The 22,486-nt window shown below is 36.8% G+C and overlaps 1 protein-coding gene across 2 annotated transcripts in view; it reads right to left on the reverse strand.

Annotated features, from left to right (window-relative positions):
* Positions 1-22,486, reverse strand: part of SLC2A13 (solute carrier family 2 member 13) — a 227,900-nt gene that overhangs the window by 173,457 nt on the left and 31,957 nt on the right. The gene's annotated exons all lie outside the window — the stretch shown is intronic.

Genomic DNA, 22,486 nt, shown 5'->3' on the forward strand with positions numbered 1-22,486 from the left:
CAAAGATAATTTTAAATGAATCTAAAATAGATTTATTTTCTGTACATTACAGGTCTACTACAATATTTTTGTCCTATATTAAATGTGTCACTGGGTTCTTCAAGACTACAATTATACAACACAAACACTAGGAGCTGCTAAAAAATAAATGAGCATCAAATACAGGTATAGACTGAGTCTACCATTTGAGTGTTGGCCTCATTTCAGAAAGTCTCATAATGAAAAAGACACAGAAGTGTGATATGTACCAGACAGATAAGGTCAAAAAGAGTTCAAAGTATAGAAATATGTCCCTGAAACCAATAATATTTAATGCTATTATATCATTCTGAGAAACAGGTGACCAGTCAAATGGCTGAGTAAGTGAAAGCAGTGCAGCCTAGCTCTCCCCTACAACCACTCTACCAAGATCAGTCCAAGTTCAAATCAGGAAAATCCAAGAAAACAAATCACAGTAAGTCATTTATTGGAGCCCAGGTCAATACAGAGAGATACATAAAGAGGTCTGTGAACACTGCTGATGGGGCCTAGCAAGGAACACTTCACACCTTGAATTTTACAGACTTAGTGAGGACCTACCTGTACATATATGTATGGATCTTTTATAGAAATTGACCAAGTATTAGAGCCTAAAAACCTCACATGCAACAACAGAAAAGGAGAAATATTAAACACATAAGAAAGAATAGATCAATATATTTGGAATGCCAGCTAAAGCAATGAGAAAACAAACATTTTAAAGATCGAATTAAACACCATAACAGAATCTTGAAAATCAAACAAAAACTATCATTGAAAGGGAAACTTCTCCCCTCCACTAAATAAATAAAACTAGGACTCATTTTTTAAAAAACAAAATTGAACATAATAAAACAAAAAAAATCGTGTAATTATATCAAGAAATTCAGAAAAATTTTTTAACAATATATTACATGCATTTCTGCTAAAAAAAAAACCCCTAGAAATTATAGGAATAAACAAATTTTTCTTAATATGATAAGGAGTACTTATCTAAAATCAAAAGCCAGAATTATTTATAATATGAATAAACAAGCATTTTCAATAATATCAGGAGTAAAGCACAAGTGTGTTTATTATCACCACTACTATTCCATATCATATTAGAAATTCTAGCTACAGCTCAAAGATAAGAAAAATTGAAGGAATAAGCACAGGAAATGAGAAAACAAAATTATTACTTTTTTGCAGATGATATGATAGTTTACTTAAATTGACCTAGAGTAAACAAAAAAAAATTGAAAGAATGAACAACTTCAGCAAAGTTTCAGAATATAAAATAAACACAGAGATCAACAACATCTCTATATAACACCAACAAAGTTCAATAGGAAGAGACTGTAAGAGAAATTTCATTTAAAATAACCATATAGTATAAAGTATTAGGGAGTTTACCTGCCAATACATACACTGGAAGCATATGAACACAATTACAAAACACTCTTTATGCAAATTAAAACAGATGTAAATAACTGGAGAAACATTAGTTGTTCATGGGTATGCAATGCCTATGTAATAAAAAAATGACAAAATTAACTAAATTAATTTACTTATTCAGTTCAATACCAATCAATCTACCATAGGATTACTTTATAAAGACAGAAAAATATAATGTATCTAAATAGAAAAAAGATCAAGATTACCAAGAGAAATAATGGGGAAGGGAGGATAGGAAGAAAGGTGACCTAACAATATCAGATCTTAAATAATACTAGAAAAGAATGCTCATCAAACTAACTTGATGTGGATTAATAAAAATATTAGGCACACAATATAAACAATTAGGCATAGTATCCTAGTGTTTGATAAAACCAAAGATCCCAAGAATGAGCTATTCAGCCAAAACTGCTAGTAAAATTGGAACAAAGTCTGGAAGAAACTAGGTATTGATCAGCATTTCGTGCCCTATACCAATATAAACTGCAAAGCAGTGTAAGACCTCAACATAGACTTTGAGATCATAAACAAATTATTTACGGATAGGAGAACAACTTGTGAACAAAAATGGTAAGGAACATAGAGAGCAATATGGACAATTGATTATACAAAATTAATAAACAAATAAACACAATATATCTTACTGAGACCTAACCATATGCTTCAAGTCCCCAAAATCTGAAGAACCAGGTTAACCACCATTAAAAAAAAAATCATTGCATCACGTTTCTCTAACGAAGGTCTCATTTCTAAGAAATATAGGGTACTGATCCCAATTTGTAAGAACAAGTAACATTCTCCAATGGATAAATGGACAAAGGATATAAATAGGAAGTTTTCAGGGGAAGAAATCCAAGCTTACCAATACATATAATAAAAATGCTCCAAATTATTTTTAAAAATGCAAATTAAAGAAACTCTTACTAATACTCATGGCAAAGTTGACCAGAAAAGAAAACGACAAATGGTGGATGGGCTGTGTGAAAGCAGGTACATTACTGTACTGCTGGTTGAACTATGAATTGGGCTAGTTGTTCTGGATAAAAATTTGAAACTGTGGCCCAAAGTAAGCTAGACTACTAAGTTTATACTCCAATGAGATCAAAGGAAAATTAAAAGGGTCAATACGTACATAAATATTTATAGCAGCACTTTTTATGATGACAAAGAGAAGGAAAGCAAGGGTGCACACACCAACTGAGAAACATGACAAATTATGGAATATGAATGTGATGGAATATTATTGTGCTATGAGAAATAATGGAGATAGTTTCAAAGAAGCTTTAGAAGACTTGCCTAAACTGACACAGAATGAAGCGAAAAGTCATGAGAATATTTTGCACAATAATAATATTATAAAGACAAATAACTGTTAAAGACTTAAGAATATTGCTCAATGCAATTACCAAACATAATCCCAGAGGATTCATGATGAAACAAACATCAACAGAGAAGTGACAGACTCAGGCAAGAAAATGAGACATTTTTTTAATAATGCCAATAAGGGAATTTGATTTGCTTGATGATGTATATTTGTTACAGGGATTTTATTTTCTTTTATTTTTCAGTGGGGGTGGGAACTGATGGGAGGGAGAGAAAAAATGTTTTTGTTCATTGAAAAAGCAAAATTTTTTAAGAATGTGAGAAAAAGAACCCATTCTCCTCTTTGACCACAAAATACTTTGAAAGCAATTGCTGATATAACCTCCTCATTTTAAAGTCTACTGTTTTAAAGAATATGTATTAGATTAGATTATTTTTTAGTTGCAAAACTATAATTTCATTGGTATAAAGGACTCCAAGTGAGGAACTTCATCTAACAATGCATGTCTCCAACTTGTAGACAAAGAGTGTTGATTGGGGCACAGAGAAATTCAATGGCTTTCCCTGATGGTAGAATCAGTATGCATCAGAGGAAGAACTTCAATCCAAGCCTTTCTGAATGTACGGATATAAAAGCATATGTAAACATACACATATGTTGAAATATATTGATATATACACATATTTATTCATATGTACATTACATATTAAGAGAGAATTTGTCTCAATCATATAGTGACAATATCACAGTCCCAATATTTTTTAACTGAAAAGTATGATATTGATATGGTGATAAGGATACCTAGTAATAAATTTTCATTAATTTCAATTTCTGTACCATTTTTGAAACTAGGTAGTTTATAGTGTTTGCAAATGGAAGTCTTAGGATTACATGCATGACACTATTCTAAGTGTATTATATACTGGCACTTGTATACTTTCCCCTTCATTTGGTCACTATGTGGCTCATTAACAATGATCTAAGAAGAGGAAAAGAAAAATTCTAAGATCCATCACAGTGGAGTCTGCCCTGTATTTATCTTTGTTTTTCCAGTGTGTTGGATAAACTTTTCTTAAATGTAGTATTTGGAAGAAGGATAGAGAAATGAGGTAGAAAGCAGATTAATCACTATCGAAGTCATAAGATGTGGAAAAGTACCTCATCATCCTATCTAGGTTTGTAATATCCATTGTGGTATGGAAAGTTGTTGTTTCTGTTGTTTTGTGGTTTTAGGGTTGCTTTAGTCCTTTTTGACTCTCTGTGACACCATCTGGGTTTTTTTAGCAAAGTTACTAGAGTGCTTTGTCATTTTCTTCTTGTAGTACCAGCGCAATGTTCACAGTGCCTACAGCAGCCATGAATATACAGGAGCAATTCTGAATAGTGAAATACAATAGACTCTCCATATGGAAGACAGAAGCAAAACATTCATTCAGACACCACAAAGCTGAATCCCAACACGTGAAAGCCAAATGCATCATAGTAACAAAGAAATGCAAAGGGCAATACCATCCCTAAGCCTTCCCTCTGTTAGGCTTCCCACAAACCAGCTTCCTTCAACAAATCACAAATAGGCTCCCTTAAACAAAATGTCCTTCTCTCACTCACAGCCAGCTGCAGACTTGTCCGTGTCCTTCAATTCTGACTGCTCTCTCATTAATTATCCCTCAGCTCTGTTCTAGCTCCACCTCTTCCTGTCCCACTCTTCCTGCTCTACCCTTCCTGTTCCACCACTTCCTGTTCCATATGACTTAGACTCATGTGACTCAGGCTTCCATGTGACTTAAGTAGGTCATGTGGGTCTATTAATGGATAGGAAAGATGCTCCCATTAAGAATCAAAATTACATTAACAATAAGCAAAAATGCATCATTCATACACTCCTCCAACTTGTTTTACAGATAAGTAACTGAAACAAACAGGGTTAAATGATTTGCCCAGGGTCACACAGCAAGTAAGCGTCTGAGACTGGATTAGAACTCAGGTCTTTCTGAAACTAGGTCTGTTGCTCTATTCATTGCACCACTAGCTGCCTCCTTGAAAGTTTACTTAAGCCTAATTGTTGGCTTAATTCTCAAAAAATTAGCATCAGTGTTTACCTGAATAACTTTACCTTTGGACTTCTTTACTTTTAAGCCTTGACAGATCTAGGTAAGCCTCAACAAGATATAACAATGTGGGATGTCCTTCCAAAGCAGATTTATAATTTTTCTAGGCAATGGCTTCTTAATTGTAACAATTTTCTGTATGTTTAGGGATGAAATGCAATTACACAGAGAGGAGAATAATTCTGTTGGTGAAATGCCACTTGTAGTCTTCAAGATAATGGCAAATATAATCAAAAGTTATAAACAGAAAAAAATAATAAATAGTGCCAGAAAGGGCAAAGTATTTTATTTTGCATGTGTATGTCATGAAATTTTAGTCAATGTATGTAAACTAGTATGTAAACTTTGTATGTAAACCAGTTCGTAAATTCTTATGAAAGAGCTCAGTGGATAACTACAGTGTGTCTCAGAAAATAGCAAGAAACAGCAGGCACAAAAAACAAATTCATGGGAAGTTTGGCAGGAGATTTAACTAAGCAATACCATCTCCCAAGGGCATTTAAGGATTAAACTGTTAAGATAATATATGAAAAATAAAAAAGAAATCTGAAAATCTTTATAAATACCACATTCTACCATCAAAGACTGTGGGGTCATGAGTATTCAGTACCTCGTCTATTATGCCACCAAATACATAGGGGTTGTTACTTTACCAAGGCCTAATGATCAACTCAACATTTCTGTGGCTCTTCAGCTCAAAACTCCCTTATCATTCACTTTGAGTCTCAGGTTCCATATCTACAAAATGAAGGGATAAGAATAAATAGGCTTTGAGGTATTTTTGACCACTAGATTTATGACCCTATGTTCTTATGATTGTTTGATCTACTCTCTCTCTTGTTAAAATATAAGCTCCCTATAAGGTGGAGTAAGCAATAAATCACTGTTTAAACAGTAGCCAAGAAAAAATCCTGAAACAGTGGAGCCTGTAGAAGTGGAGCAGCCTTTTAGCCCAGGAAACTTGGAGAAGCTGCGAGAGGGGATCTATCTCACTCAAGTAAAGGAAGAACACAGTTCAGGACAGGAAGTATTCCAGCAAGTCAGCTCCAAGTCACACTTCAACAGCCCAATGGGAGAATCTGAGCCCTAGTGTGATGGATCAGTCAAACTCCAATACCAGGATCCCCCACATGACAGGGGAGCCGGTAGACTACAGCTTGAAGAGTCGCCACATACTTCCATGTAGCCCATAGCAGGCAGATTTCCTCCAGTGACCAGATATTCAAGTGCTTCAATGTAGTCCCAGGGAAAAGTAGAAAAACCCCACCTGGCCTCAGCATATACCAGACTCTACCACTAAGACCCCAGCTCAGCACCAGGTAAGCTACTAGATCCCTACAGCCACCAGCTACCACAATTTGAGGTCCCAGTGCACAAACCAGGGGCCTGGTCCCTGTTCCTTAGCACAAAAAGATTGGAACAGTGGATCTGGCACTCCAACAGGAGAGCTCAACTTAAAAAGACAGGGTATAGACAAACAATGTGAACAAGAAGCAAAAATGAACATTGATGACCGAAAGTTATTATAGTGACAGGCATGATCAAAATACAAACTCAGAAGAGGACAAAATTGTCAATATACCTACATCTGAAACATCAAAGGGGAATATGAATTGGTCTCAAGTTCAAAAAGCCTTCTTGAAAAAGTTCAAGGGAGACAAGATGGCGGAGTGAAAGCAACGACTCACCTAAGCTCCTGGAAAAACTCCTCTGGATATCTCTGGGGGGAGAGTCTGACCAGACTTTGGAGGTGTAAAATCCAGTGGGTGATGGACTTTGACGGATTCGGAGCCCAGGCTGGACCGGAGGGTCCACGGGAGGGATCTGTTCCGTGGGGGTAAGACCCCGGCGCACAGCGCAGCGCGGTCGGCGTGGCAGGGCGGAGGGGACCAGAGGAGCCCGAGAGTGGCGGGCAAGATCAGCGGAGCAGGAGATAAGCCAGGCCGAGCCGGTGAGAGCCGCTGAGTGCCAGACATCACCGCAGCAGCCCTTGAAATATTCAGCCTGAAGACGGACTTCGGTGGGTCACTACTTGAACTTCCAGGAACTGGGATGGCAGAGTGATCAGTAAATGCTCTCTCCTCCCCCCTGATGACCGTGAGGGAACCATAAAATTCTTCCCCAGATTAATCCTGGATCAGCGGGAACAGCAGAAGGGGGCGGGTGGTCTCATAACACCAGAGGCTGGAAAAGTGGCAAAGGGGGATTCTTCCTACTGTGGTGGAGGGGATCTGGAGGGACAGACGACCCAGGGCAGAGAAAATTCGCACTGAGACCCAGGCAAGCCTCAGAGCCAGGAGACGAGCCCCAGGAGGGGCGGGAACACGCATTAGCCTCTAGGCGTGCCCCAGCCCTCCAGGGGAAAAGGGAAAACAATAGGGAAGCTGGGATTACCATCCCCTGACCGTACCTTTGCCTCAAGTCAGCTGAGGAGATAGCCTGAGACCAGACCACACCTCCCACACACCTAACAAGATAACCCCAGGGTTGATCGGGGAAACAAAAAACAAAAGCCTGCTTTTAGCCCAGACACACATCAGCTCAACTTAAAGATCTGTACCTTCTGACTGAAAGAACCAAAAGCTACAACACTCAGCCAACATCATGAATCGGAAAAAGCAGACGAAAAGTGAAAAAACCATAGAATCTTTCTATGGGGATAAGGACCAAAACACAAACACCAAAGAGGTTAGGGCTGAGACTGTACTTCCATCTGAAACCTCAGATGGGACTATGAATTTCTCGCAAGCACAACTAGATTACCTGGAACGTCTGAAGAAGGATATAAAAGAAAAACTGGCCAATGATTTTAAAACTATAAAAAAAGAATTCACTGATGAGAACATCACCCTGAAAAAGAAAATTGAAGAAATGGAAAAGGAAGTTCAAAAATTAACTGGAGAGAATAATTCCCTAAAAGGAAGAGCTAATCAAATGGAAAAGGAAACCCAAAACCTAATTGGGAAAATTGATCAGATGGAAAAGGAAACCCAAAACCTAACTGGGAAAATTGGTCGATTGGAAAAAGAAGTACAAAAATTAAATGGAGAAAATAGCTCCCTAAAGGGAAAAATTGGTCAGATGGAAAAGGAGATGGAAAAGCTAACTGAAGAAAACACTACGATGAAGATTAGAATTGGGCAAGTAGAAACTAATGACTCAATGAGGCAACAAGAATCAGTCAAACAAAATCTAAAGAATGAAAAGATAGAAGAAAATGTAAAATATTTAATTGGAAAAACAACTGACCTGGAAAATAGATTCAGGAGAGTAAATCTAAGAATTATTGGCCTGCCAGAAACCCATGATGAAGAAAAGAGTCTGGACAATATCTTCCAGGAAATCATCAAGGAAAACTGTCCAGAAGTACTAGACTCAGAGGGCAAAATAGTCATCGAAAGAATCCACCGTTCCCCTCCCGAAAGGGATCCCAAACTCAAAACCCCAAGAAATATAGTTGCCAAATTCCAGAGCTATCAAGTGAAGGAGAAAATACTACAAGCAGCCAGAAAGAAACAATTCAAATATCAAGGACACACAGTCAGGATCACACAGGACCTTGCAGCTTCTACATTAAAAGATCGAAAGAATTGGAACCCAATATTCCGTAAGGCAAAGGAGTTGGGACTTCAACCAAGGATCAACTACCCAGCAAAGTTCAGCATAACATTTCAGGCAAGGAGAAAGTCATTCAACGAAATAAGGGATTTCCAGAGCTTCCTGACCAAAACACCAGAACTCAATAGACAATTTGATCTTCAAATGCAGGTCTCCAGAGAATCATAAAAAGGTAAACAGAGGGAAAAAAACAAAAACAAAAACTTGCTACTCAATTAGGGCAAACTGTTTACCTCCCTATAAGGGAAGATGATACCTGTTAATCTTGAGAACTGTGCAGCTATTATGATAAAAGGGATATATGTAGAGGGAACGGGCATAAAGTAAATGATGTCATGTCAAAAATATGATTTAAGTATGAGAAGGGAATGTAATAGGAGGTGCGGAAAGGGGGAAGCAGAAAATGACAAATTATATCACAGGAAGAAGTACAAAACTATAGTAGAGGGAAGGAGGGGAGGGAGATGAGCATTGTTTGAGAGGTACTCTCATCTGATTTGTTCAAAGGAGGGAACAATAATCTTAAGTAGATAAGCCTAACTAGCTCTATAGGTAGTAGGAGGGGAAGGGGGAAGAAAGGGGAGGGTGGCTAAAAGGGAGGAAAGAAGCAATAAGAGTAAAGGGAACTAAAAGGGAGGGGGGTCAAAAGAAGGAGGGGAAGGCTGCAGGAGGAGGGGGAGAAAAGTGAATACTATTGAGGAGGGGAAGGGAGACGGGAGAGCTAAAAGCACAAATGGTGGGAAAGAGGTTGGAGGGAAATACACAGATTGTAATCATAACTGTGAATGTGAATGGAATGAACTCTCCCATAAAACGGAGACGGGTAGCTGAATGGATTAAAAGCCATAATCCAACAATATGCTGCCTACAAGAAACACATTTGAAACGGGGGGATACACATAGGATAAAGGTCAAAGGATGGAGCAGAATATATTGTGCTTCAGCTCATGTAAGAAAGGCAGGAGTAGCAATCCTAATCTCAGACAAAGCAAAAGCAGAAATAGATCTAATCAAAAGGGATAAGGATGGAAACTATATCCTGCTAAAAGGCACCATAGACAATGAAGCAATATCATTACTAAACATGTATGCTCCAAGTGGTATAGCATCCAGATTCTTAGAGGAGAGGTTGGGGGAGTTGAAGGAAGAAATTGATAGCAAAACTATACTAGTGGGGGACCTCAACCTCCCCCTCTCTGAACTCGATAAATCCAACCTCAAAATAAACAAGAAAGAGGTTAAGGAGATAAATAAAACTCTGAATAATGTAGATATGATAGATCTTTGGAGAAAATTAAATGGGAATAGAAAGGAATATACTTTTTTCTCAGCGGTACATGGAACATTTACAAAAATTGACCATGTACTAGGACATAAAAATCTCACAATCCAGTGCAGAAAGGTAGAGATAATCAATGCATCCTTTTCAGATCATAATGCATTAAAAATTACATGTAATAAAAGGCCATGGAAAGAGAAACCAAAAATCAATTGGAAACTAAATAATCTAATTCTAAAGAAGGGTTGGGTTAAAGAAGAAATCATAGAAACAATCAACAATTTCATTCGAGAGAATGACAATAGTGAGACAACATACCAAAACTTATGGGATACTGCAAAAGCAGTTATTAGGGGAAGTTTTATATCTCTGAATGCTTACATAAATAAAATAGAGAAAGAGGAGATCAATGACTTAGGCTTGCAGTTGAAAAAGCTAGAAAAAGAACAAATTGAAAATCCCCAAGTAAATACCAAATTAGAAATACTGAAAACCAAAGGAGAGATTAATAAAATTGAAATTAAGAAAACTATTGAATTAATAAATAAAACCAATAGTTGGTTTTATGAAAAAACTAATAAAATTGATAAACCTTTGGTCAATCTGATTAAAAAAAAGAAAGAAGAAAACCAAATTACTAATATTAAAAATGAAAGGGGTGAACTCACCTCCAATGAGGAGGAAATTAAAACAATAATTAGAAACTACTTTGCCCAACTTTATGCCCACAAATTCGATAATCTAAACGAGATGGATGAATATTTTAAAAAATACAAATTGCCCAGATTAACAGAAGAGGAAGTTGAATACTTAAACAACCCCATCTCAGAAAAAGAAATTGAACAAGCCATCAATGAACTCCCTAGGAAAAAATCTCCAGGGCCAGATGGATTCACAAGTGAATTCTATCAAACATTTAAAGAACAGTTAATTCCAATACTACATACACTATTTTTGAAAATTGGGGAAGAAGGAGTCCTCCCAAATTCTTTCTATGATACAAATATGGTTTTGATACCCAAACCAGGAAGAGACAAAAGAGAGAAAGAAAATTAGACCAATTTCCCTAATGAATACAGATGCAAAAATTTTAAATAAGATTTTAGCAAAACGAATACAGCATCTCATCATGAGATTAATACATTATGATCAGGTAGGATTCATACCAGGACTACAGGGCTGGTTCAATATTAGGAAAACTATTAGCATTATCGATCACATCAACAACAAAGCTAACAAAAACCACATGATTATCTCAATAGATGCAGAAAAAGCTTTTGACAAAATACAACATCCATTCCTACTAAAAAACATTGGAGAATGTAGGAATAAAGGGAACTTTCCATAAAATAATAAGCAGTATCTATCTAAAACCTTCAGCAAGCATTATATGCAATGGGGATAAGCTAGATGCATTCCCAATAAGATCAGGGGTGAAACAAGGTTGTCCATTATCACCACTATTATTTAATATGGTACTAGAAATGTTAGCTGTAGCAATTAGACAAGATAAAGATATCCAAGGAATTAAAATAGCCAAAGAAGAAACTAAGTTATCACTCTTTGCAGATGATATGATGATTTACCTAGAGAATCCCAGAGATTCAAGTAAAAAATTACTAGAATTAATAAACAACTTTGGCAAAGTTGCAGGGTACAAAATAAACCCACACAAATCTTCTGCATTCCTATATATTAGCAACAAAGTCCAACAGCAAGAGATAGAAAGAGAAATCCCATTTAAAGTTAGGGTAGACAGTATAAAATACTTAGGAGTCTACCTGCCAAAACAAACCCAGGGATTATATGAACACAATTACAAGACACTTTTTGCACAAATAAAGTCAGGTTTAAGTAAATGGAAAAAAATTAGTTGCTCATGGGTAGGCCGGGCTAATACAATAAAAATGACAATTCTACCCAAATTAATATACCTATTTAGTGCCATACCAATTAAACTATCAGACAATTACTTTCTAGAGCTGGACAAAATAATATCAAAATTCATTTGGAAAAACAAAAGGTCCAGAATATCAAAGGGACTAATGAAAAGAAATGCTTGGGAAGGTGGCCTAGCGTTACCAGACCTCAAACTGTACTATAAAGCAGCAATTATCAAAACCACTTGGTATTGGCTAAGAAACAGAGAGGTAGACAAGTGGAATAGACTTGGCACTCAAGATGCAGTAGGCAAGGAATATAGCAACCTTCTGTTTGATAAACCCAAGGACCCCAGCTTCTGGGATAAGAACTCATTGTTTGACAAAAATTGCTGGGAAAACTGGATAACAGTGTGGCGGAAATTAGGCATAGACCCATACCTGACACCGTACACAAGAATAAAGTCCAAATGGGTACATGATTTAGGTATAAAGATTGATACCATGAATAAACTGGAGAAGCAAGGAATAGTGTATTTATCAGATCTATGGAGAAGGGAAGAATTCTTTACTAAAGGAGAGATAGAATGCATTATGAAATGCAAAATGGATAACTTTGATTACATTAAACTGAGAAGTTTTTGCACAACCAAACCCAATGCAACCAAAATCCGGAGGGATGTAGTAAATTGGGAAAGAATTTTTACAGCTAAGCTCGGGGATAAAGGCCTCATTTCTAGAATATATAGAGAACTGATCCAAATGTATAATCATACAAGTCATTCCCCAATTGATAAATGGTCAAAGGATATGAACAGGCAATTTTCAGAGGAAGAAATTAAAGCTATCTATAATCATATGAAAAAATGCTCTAAATCACTATTGATTAGAGAGATGCAAATCAAAACAACTCTGAGGTACCACATCACACCTATAAGATTGGCAAACATGACAGAACAAGAAAATGATAAATGCTGGAGAGGATGTGGGAAAGTTGGAACACTAATTCATTGTTGGTGGAGCTGCGAGCGCATCCAACCATTCTGGAGAGCAATTTGGAACTATGCCCAAAGGGCTACAAAAATGTGCATACCCTTTGACCCAGCAATATCGCTACTAGGACTATATCCCCAAGAGATCATAAAAATGGGAAAGGGTCCCACATGTACAAAAATATTTATAGCAGCACTCTATGTAGTTGCCAAAAACTGGAAGTCAAGGGGATGTCCATCAATTGGGGAATGGCTGAATAAATTATGGTATATGAATGTAATGGAGTACTATTGTGCCATAAGAAATGATGAACAAGAAGACTTCAGAGAGGCCTGGAAGGACTTATATGACCTGATGCTGAGTGAAAGGAGCAGAACCAGGAGAACTTTATGCACAGCAACAACCACAGTGTGTGAGAGTTTTTTCTGGTAGACTTAGATTTGTGTAATAACACAAGAACTTCTTACCAAAAAAAAAAAAAAAATCCCAATGGAGGATCTCAAGGCAAAATGCCTGCCACACTCAGAGAGAGAAATATGGAAGTCACTCACATATTGTAGCAGATCATGTTTGTGTATGTGTATGTGTTTGTGTATCATGTTCTGATTTGTTATACGATTTCTTTCATTTATCTTAGTCTGACTACATAGCATGACTATAGTGAAAATATACTCAATAGGAAAGTATATGTAGAATCTATACAGAATTGTATGCAGTCGTGGGGAGGGAGGGGGGGAGTGGGGGGTAGGTGAGGGGGATAAAATCACAATTGTATGGCAGTGATTGTTAAACATTACAAAATAAAAAAAAAAAGAAAAAAAAAGAAAAAGTTCAAGAAGGATTTAAAAAGTCAAATAAGAGTATAAGAAAAATTGGGAAAGAAATGAGAGGTCTGCAAGAGTCTACAGCTTTGAAAAGGAAGGAAAAAAGTTGGATGAAGAAAAAAACTCCTTATAAAGTAGAATTGAGGAGATGGGTGGAGCCAAGATGGCAGAGTAAAAGCAAGGACTTGCTTGAGCTCTACCACAAACCCTGTTAAAAACGTACCTGTTAAAGTACCTGATAAAAATGACTCTGAACAAATTCTAGAGCAGCAGAACCCACAAAATGAAAAACTGAAACAAATTTCCAGCCCAAGACAACATAGAAAATTGACAGGAAAGGTCTGTTGCACCAGACTGGGAGAGAAATGCGGCCTAGCCTGGGCCATGCAGGCATAGACCAGGACCTCAGATAACCTGGAACAGGGCTCAGGGAATCGAATCACTAGCAACTGTGAAGGTTTCAGGACTTTTCAACCCCAAAACACCAAACACAACTTAGAAAGTCAGTAGGAAAGGACAGGAGCATGGTCCAGCCTCAGCCTTGGGGTGGTGGCTGTGGCAGCAGTGGCAGTAGCTACTTCTGGAGCTCTTGGCTAACAGACAGTGGGGGGAATCAAGAGACTGATCAGAAGAAGATTGAAGGAATGTCTTTACTGGTGCTGAAAGAAAGAATCTCTCTCTTTAACCATGCTTGGATCTGAATCACAATACTGGGTGTCAGTCCTGGGGCAAGGAATAGCACTGGCATGGTGGACCTAGTAGCTCCATCAAGGCAGAAAAGAGAGTTTGTGATCACTCACAGACCAGAGAACAGGCCAGGAGGAGAGTAAACACCTCTCCTTGATCATACCACCTTGGAAGAACTGAAATTTTACATGCCCCTGGAAGTATCTCTGAAATCAGCTACACAAATACCCTGAAGTTTGAGCTACTACATACTCCACACTGGAAGCAAATAAAGAGCTCAAAAGTAAAGTTGTTTGTAGGGAAAATCAGTAAACAGTGGGAAAAAAAATCAGACTACAGAATCTTACTTTGGTCACAAGGAATTTCAAAACACATAATTAGAAGAAAACAACAACATCAAAGGTCTCAAATCCAAAGCCTCCAAGAAAAATAAGAATTGATCCTAGGTCATGGAAGAGCTCAAAAGGGATTTTGAAAATCATTTAAGAGAAGTGGAGGAAAAATTGGGAAGTGAAATGAAAGTGATGCAAGAAAATCATGAAAAATTAGTCAACAGCTTGCCAAAGGAGACCCCAAAAATGCTGAAGAAAATAGCACCTTAAAAATAGACTAACTGAAATGGCAAAAGAGGTCCAAAATGCCAATGAGGAGAAGATTGCTTTAAAAAGCAGAACTGGCCAAATAGAAAAACGGTGATCCAAAAGCTTATTGAAGAAAACAATTTCTTAAAAATTAGAATGGAGCAAATGGAAGCTTTATGAACTTTATGAGAAATCAAGAAATTTAAAACAAAACCAAAAGAATGAAAAATAGAAGACAGCATGAAATATTTCATTGGAAAAGCAACTGACCTAGAAAACAGTCCAAGAAAAGTAATTTAAAAATTATGGGACTACTTGAAAACCATTACCAAACAAGGAGCCTAACCTTTCAAGAAACTATCAAGGGAAACTGACCTGATATTCTAGAACCAGAGGGTAAAAGAGAAATTGAAAAAATCCACCAATCACCACCTGAAAAAGAGCCCAAAAGAAAAACTCCTAGGAATATTGTAGCCAAATTCCAAAGTTCACAGTTGTAACAACAAGCACTTTAGCATACATAGGATGACCTGTTAGCACAGGTTCTTGGATCTGCTTTCTTAAAGGAAAGCAATTTTTGAGGGGTCAACAATCTTCTTTAATTACATTCACTAGTTCAGGGGAAAAGTCAGCACCCTGAAAGTCAGAGAAAATAGAAGCAGAGAAAATATAAACAGAGAAATTAGCATAAAGACCAAAAGACAGGGTTCAGATTGCCCAACTCAAAGCAATATTGCTATACACTTTGCATACACCACTGGACCAAGAGAGTCTGGAGATCCAAACGTATGGCTGCTCAGAGTCTTGATCAAGAAAGCAAATGGTCTGTCTCATAAATGAGCACCTAAAAGCAAAATACCAATTCAGAGTGTACATGTTTCAGAGTCAGAAGGCAAAACAACCCTTGTGAGTCAGTACTTAATCATACTAGTTTTTGTTAATTAATTAATTTGTTTTCACTTTTCAACAATCACTTACATAACTCTTAAATTTTTCTCCCCCTCTCTCCACCCTCCCTTCCTAAGATGGCATGCAATCTTATATGGATTCTACACATACATTCTTATTAAACACATTTTTCACATTAGTCATGTTGCATAGAAGAATTAAAATCAATGGGAGAAATCTTGAGAAAAACAAACCACAACAGAACATAGGAGAAAATAATCTACTTCATTCTGCATTCTGATTCCATAATTCTTTCTGTGTGTGCAGATGGCATTTTACCTCAAGAGTCCTTTGGGAATGTTTTAGGTCTTTGCATTGCTGTGAAAGGTTAAATCTATCACAAAGAGTCCTCGTACACTGTGACTCTTACTGTGTACAATGTTGTTCTAGTTCTGCTCATTTGACTAAGCATCAGTTCATATAAGTCCTTTCAGACCTTTCTGAAGTCTTCCTGTTCATCAATTCTCATATCACAGTAAAATTCATTATATTCATATACCATAACTTGTTCAGCCATTCCCCAGTTGATGGGCATATCCTTGATCTCCAGTTATTAACCACCACAAAGAAAGCTGCTATAAATATTTTTGTACATGTGGGACCCTTTCCCATTTTTATGATCTCTTTGAGGTACAGTCCTAGAAGTGATATTGCTGAGTCAAAGGGTATGCACATTTTTGCAGCCCTTTGGGCATAGTTTTAAATTGCTCTCCAGAATGGTTGGATCAGCTCACAGCTCCAACAATGAATTAGTGTTCAGACTCTCCCACATCTTCCCCAATATTTATCATCTTCCTGTTTTGTCATATTAGCCAGTCTGATAGATGTGATGTGGTACTTCAGAGTTGTTTTCACTTGCATCTTTCTAATCAATAATGATTTAAAGTATTTTTTCATATGACTATAGATAGCTTTAATTTCTTCCTCTGCAAACTACTTGTTCATATCGTTTGACCATTTATCAAGTGGGAAATGACTTGTATTCTTGTAAATTTGACTCAACTCTCTATTTTAGAAAGTCTCACAGACACTACTTGTAAAAATTATTTCCCATTTTTCTGCTTCCCTCCTAATCTTGGTTGCATTGGGTTTCTTTGCGCAGTAAACTTTTCAATTTATTGTAATCAAAACTATCCATTTTGTACTTCATAATGTTCTCTATCTCTTGTTTGGTCATACATTTTTCCATTCTCCATAATTCTGACAAATGCAATACTCCTTGCTCCTCTCATTTTTATACTATAACCTTTATAGGTAGATCATATACCCATTTGGACTTTATTCTTGTGTACTGTGTCAGGCATTGGTTTATAGCCAGTTTCTACCACACTGTTATTGAGTTTTCCCGGTAGCTTTTGTCAAAAAGTGAGTTCTTATCCCAGAAGCTGGGGTCCTTGAGTTTATCAAACAGTACACTGCTATATTCATTGACTAATGTGTCTTGAGTGCCTAACATATTCCACTGATCTACTCCTATATTTGTCAGCCAGTAACAAGAGATTCTGATGATTGCTGCTTTATAATACAATTTCAGATCTGGTAGGGCTAGACCACCTTCCCTAGCATTTCTTTCATTAATTATCTTGACATTCTGGACCTTTTATTCTTCCAGATGAATTTTAATATATTTGTTCTAGCTCTAAAAAATAATTATCTGATAGTTTCATTGGTATGGCACTGAATAAGTAAATTAATTTATGTAGAACTGTCATTTTATTTGGCAGAATGGTCTACCCAGGAGGAAGTGATGTTTTTCCTCTCACTAAGATCTGACTGTATTTGTGCAAAAGGTGTTTTGTAACTGTGTTCATATAGTCCCTGGATTTGCTTTAGCAGGTAGACTCCCAGATATTTTATGGTGCTTATTGTAACTTTAAATGGGATTTCTCTTTCTATCTCTTGCTGTTGGGCTTTCTTAGTAATATATATAGAAATGCAGATGATTTCTGTGGTTTTATTTTGTAATCTACAGCTTTGCCAAAGTTGTTTGTTAATTCAAGTAGTTTTTTCTACATAATTCTCTAGGATTCTCTCAGTATATTATAGTATCATCTTTAAAGAATGAAAACTTAGCTTCTTTGCCTATTCTAATTTCTTCAATTACTTTATCTTTTCTTATTGCTAAAGCTAATATTTCTAGTACCATATTGAATAACAGTGGTGATAGAGGACATCCTTGTTTCACCCCTGATCTGAGTGGAAATGCATCTAACTTATCCCCTTTGCACATAATGCTTGCTGATGGTTTTGGGTAGATACTGCTTAATATTTTAAGGAAGGCTCATTTATTCCATTGCTCTCCAGTGTTTTCAATAGGAATGGGTGTTGTATTTTGTCAAAACCTTTTTCTGCTTCTATTGAGAAAACTAGAGGGTTCCTGTTAGCTTTGTTGCTGATATAACCAATAATGCTGATAGTTTTTGTAATATTGAACTAATCTTCCATTCCTTGTAAAAATCCTACCTGATCATAATGTATTATTCACTTGATAAGTTGCTGTATTCATTTTGCCAATATCTTATTTAAAGTTTCTGCTTCTGTTTTCATTAGAGAAATTTGTCTATAATTTCTGTTGTCAATTTTAGCTCTTTCTGGCTTAGGTATAAGAACTATATTTGTATCATAGAAAGAATTTGGTAGGACTCCTTCTTTGGCAATTTTTCCAAGTAATCTATATAGTATTGGAGTTATCTGTTCTTTAAACGTTTGATAGAATTCAAATTGTAAATCCATCTGATCCTGGAAATTTTTTACTGGGGAGTTCATTCATGGTTTGTTAAATTTCTGTTTCTGATGTGGGGTTATTTAAGTATTTAACTTCCTCTTCTGTTAATCTGGACAATTTATATTTTTTAAAAATATTCATCCATTTTACTTAGATTGACAAATTATGGACATAGAGTTGGGCAAAGTAATTTCTAACTATTGTTTTAATGGCCTTCTCATTGTAGGTGAGGTCACCCATTTCATTTTTGACATTGGTAATTTGGCTTTGTTCTTTCTTTCATTAAATTGACCAAAAGTTTATCAATTTCCTTTCTTTTTTAATAAAACCAACTCTTAGTTTTATTTATTAGTCCAACAGTTTTCTTAATTTCAATTTTATTAATCTGTCCTTTTGTTTTCAGTATTTCTAATTTGATATTTACTTGGGGATTTTCAATTTATTCTTGTTCTAGCTTTTTCAGCTGCATACTCAATTCATTGACCTTCTTTTTCTCTATTTTACTCATGCAGCCATTCAATGATACAAAACTTATCCTAAGAATTGCTTTTGCTGCATCCCATAAGTTTTAGTAGGTTGTCTCATTATTATCATTCTCTTGAATGAAGTTGTTGATTGTTTCTATGATTTGTTGTTTAACCCGCTCATTCTTTAGGATTAAGTTATTTAGTTTCCAATTAATTTTTGGTCTGTCTTTCCATGGCGTTTTATTACATATAATTTTTATTGTGTTGTGATATGAGAATGATGCATTTAGTATCTCTGCCTTTCTGCACTGGACTGTCAGGTTAACATGCTCATGGTCAATTTCTGTATGTGTGCCATGAAACACAGAGAAAAAGTCATATTCCTTTTAATCCCCATTCAGTTTTCTCCAGAGGTCTAGCATATTTACCATTTCCACAGTTCTATCCACCTCCTTAATTTTGTGCTTATTTATTCTGAGGTAACATTTATCATGTTCAGAGAGGGGGAGATTGAGTTTATACCACTAGTATAGTTTTGCTCTCTATTTCTTCCTATAACTCCCTTAACTTCTCATCTAAGAATTTTGCTTCATTGTCTATGATGCCTTTAGCAGGATATAGTTTCCTTCCATATTTGTTTTAATTAGATCTGTTTCTGCTTTTGCTTTGTCTGAGATTAGGATTACAACCTCTGCTTTTTTACATCAGCTATCTGCCTCTGTTTTATGGGAGAATTCATCCTATTCACATTCACAGTGATGATTACTATCTGTGTAATCATCCTATTTATCCCACTTATACTTTTAGTTGTTCCTTCTCCCTTCCCCTCCACAATGGAGTTTTAATTTTTGAACACCAAATCCCTCAATCTTGTCTTCCTTCTATCAGTTCCCTCCATTTTATTCCTCTTTCCCCCTACTTCTTCTTCACTCCCTTTTAACCTCTCCTCCCTTTTCTTTTCCCTTTCCCCTCCTATTACCTATAGGGCTTGTTAGATTTCTATACTTAACTGATTACGGTGTTACCTCCTTGAACCAAATCAGATGAGAGTAGCTCACAAACCGTGTTCATCTCCCTCCCCTCTTTCTCTCTAATATAATACGTTTTTGCTCCTCTTCCTGTGATGTAATTTACCTTTTCCTGCCTCCTCATTTTCTCGTCTCCCATTACAATACCTTAAATCCCATTTTTATTGTCACATCAGTTAATTTATACCCTCTCCATCTATGTATAACCCTTTTAAATATCATGATAGATATAGAATTCTCAAAATTAACAAGTATCATTCTCCCATATAGGGATGTAAACAGTTTGCCCATATTGAATAACAATTTTTTTTCCCCATTTACCTTTTAGTGCCTGTCTTGAAACTTGTATTGGAAGATCAAATTTTCTACTGAGCTCTGACCTTTTCATCAGGAAGGTCTGGAAAATTCTTTATTTTATTGAATATTCATCTCCTTGCCTGATATATTATGCTCAGTTTTGCTGGGTAATTGATCCTTGGTGGTAGTTCAATCTCTTTTTTCTCATGGAATATAATATTCTAATCCCTCTGATCTTTTAATGTAGAAGAGGCAAGGTCCTGTGTGATCCCAACTGTAGGTCCTTGAAGTCTGAATTGTTTCTTGCTGCTTGCAGTGTATTCTCCTTACTTTGATAGTTCTGGAATTTGGCAACAATATTCCTTGGGGTTTTCAGTTTTGGATCTCTTTCAGGAGGTGATCATTGGATTCTTTTGATGACTATTTTGCCCTCTGGATCTAGGACTATCAAGTTTTACTTGATGATTTTTTGGAAGATATTGTCCAGGTTTCTTTTCTCATCATGACTTTCCAGCAGACCAATAATTCTTAGATTTTTCTCTTGTGGATTTATTTTCCAAGTCAGTTACTTTTCAAATGAGATATTTTACATTTTCTTCCATTGTTTCATTCTTTAGATTGCGTTTGACTGATTCTTGATGTCTCATAGAGTAATTAGCTTCTACTTGCCCAATTCTGATTTTTAATACATTGTTTCCTTCAGTTAACTTTTGTTTCTTCTTTTCCATTTGTTCAGCTTTTCCCGTTAGGTTTTGCATTTCCAGTTAGGTTTTATCCATTTGCCCAATTTTCCTTTTAAATGCTTCCATTATTTCTTTTTTCATGTTTTTAAAATCATTGCCCAATTTTTCTTCCACCTCTCTAGTTTGGCTTTTAAAATCCTTCTTGAACTCTTCTAAGAATGCTCTTTGGGCTTTAGTCCAGTTCATATTCCCTTTTGAGGTTTCAGCTGTAAGTACAGTCTCAATGTTGATGTCTTTTGTATTAGTATTTTGGTCTGTGCCCCCATAGTAAGATTCTATGGTCTTTTCTTTTCTGATTTGTTTCCTTCTCATGATGATTAGCTTTTTCCTGGCTTTCAAAGTGGATCTCTGTTTCTGGGGCACAGAGGTCTCTATCTCACAGTTCTGGTATTTGGAACTTGAGGTTTTGTGTGTTGTGGCCTCTGGTTCTTTCAGCTTGAAGCTAGAATGCTGCAGCCTACCTGGTGCTGAGCTGGCTAGTGTGCCAAGGCAGAGGCTAGATGAAATCTTTCTGAATTTTCCTAGAGTTATACTGAAGCTCCTTGCATAAGGTATGGGCAAGCAGTGGTCTAGCCACAGGAGGTCTCCTCTTCCCCTGAACTAGAGCAAAGGCAGGCTCAGCCCCTGGTGAACCCCTGTCAGCACTGGTGTCTGCTCCATTCCCCTGGCTATACTAAGGCATGCATGTGGTCCTGTTGTTGGTGCTTACAGGCTCCACTACCCTGGGGCTTGGAATCTCCTTCTGGTTCATTGAGGTGGGCTGTTTGGGACAGCTCCAGCCCTGCACTGATCTCCTTCAGCCACACCAAGAAGCACTCTTCTTGATAATCTCCCTAGACTCCCAAGCTAAAAGACTGTTTACCCCTTCAGCTGATCTCACTATTCCAGGATTTTTCTTGGGGAAACATTTGCTGGGTTTTTCAAAATTCACAATGGGAGAGTACAAGCACTTGCAGTTCATTCTGCCATCTTCACTCTTGAAAGTCCAAGTAGGTTACTTTCAAACCTTTAATCTATGGACCGATAATCTGTGCTTCTCTTTCACTCAGTTCCACTGGACTTCCATTCTGTGCTGATACATTTGAGAATCTGCACTGTTACTTCTGCTTCAGGCTGGCCCAGGTGGTTCCTGCTCTGCTCTGCTATAGCAGGGTCTGTGCTGGTGCAGCCTGGGTAGTCTGTGCTCCCCCAGTCCCATGTAACAGATCTTTCCTGTAGACTTTCTGTGATGTCCTGGGCTGGAAATATGCCTAGTGCATTTTGCCACTCTAAAATTTGTTCAGATTGTCTTTTTAGTGGTATCTGAAGGAATCTGTGGTAAAGGTAAGGTGAGTCTGTGCTCTCACTCTGTTATCTTGGCTTTGCCCCTCCCCCAATCAACTTAGTACCAAAAGGTGTAGAAGCCCTTCTCCAAACAAGCTTCCCCACAAGCAAGTTCCAACTTAGTCAAATCTCACCCCCAATCGACTCTACCCAAGGTCTCCTAATGGGCAGGGAAAATTTTATTATCTCATTAACATTTTATTCAG

The sequence above is a fragment of the Notamacropus eugenii genome, chromosome 3 (assembly GCF_028372415.1).
Source record: "Notamacropus eugenii isolate mMacEug1 chromosome 3, mMacEug1.pri_v2, whole genome shotgun sequence".
In the NCBI taxonomy this organism is placed as follows: Eukaryota; Metazoa; Chordata; class Mammalia; order Diprotodontia; family Macropodidae; genus Notamacropus; species Notamacropus eugenii.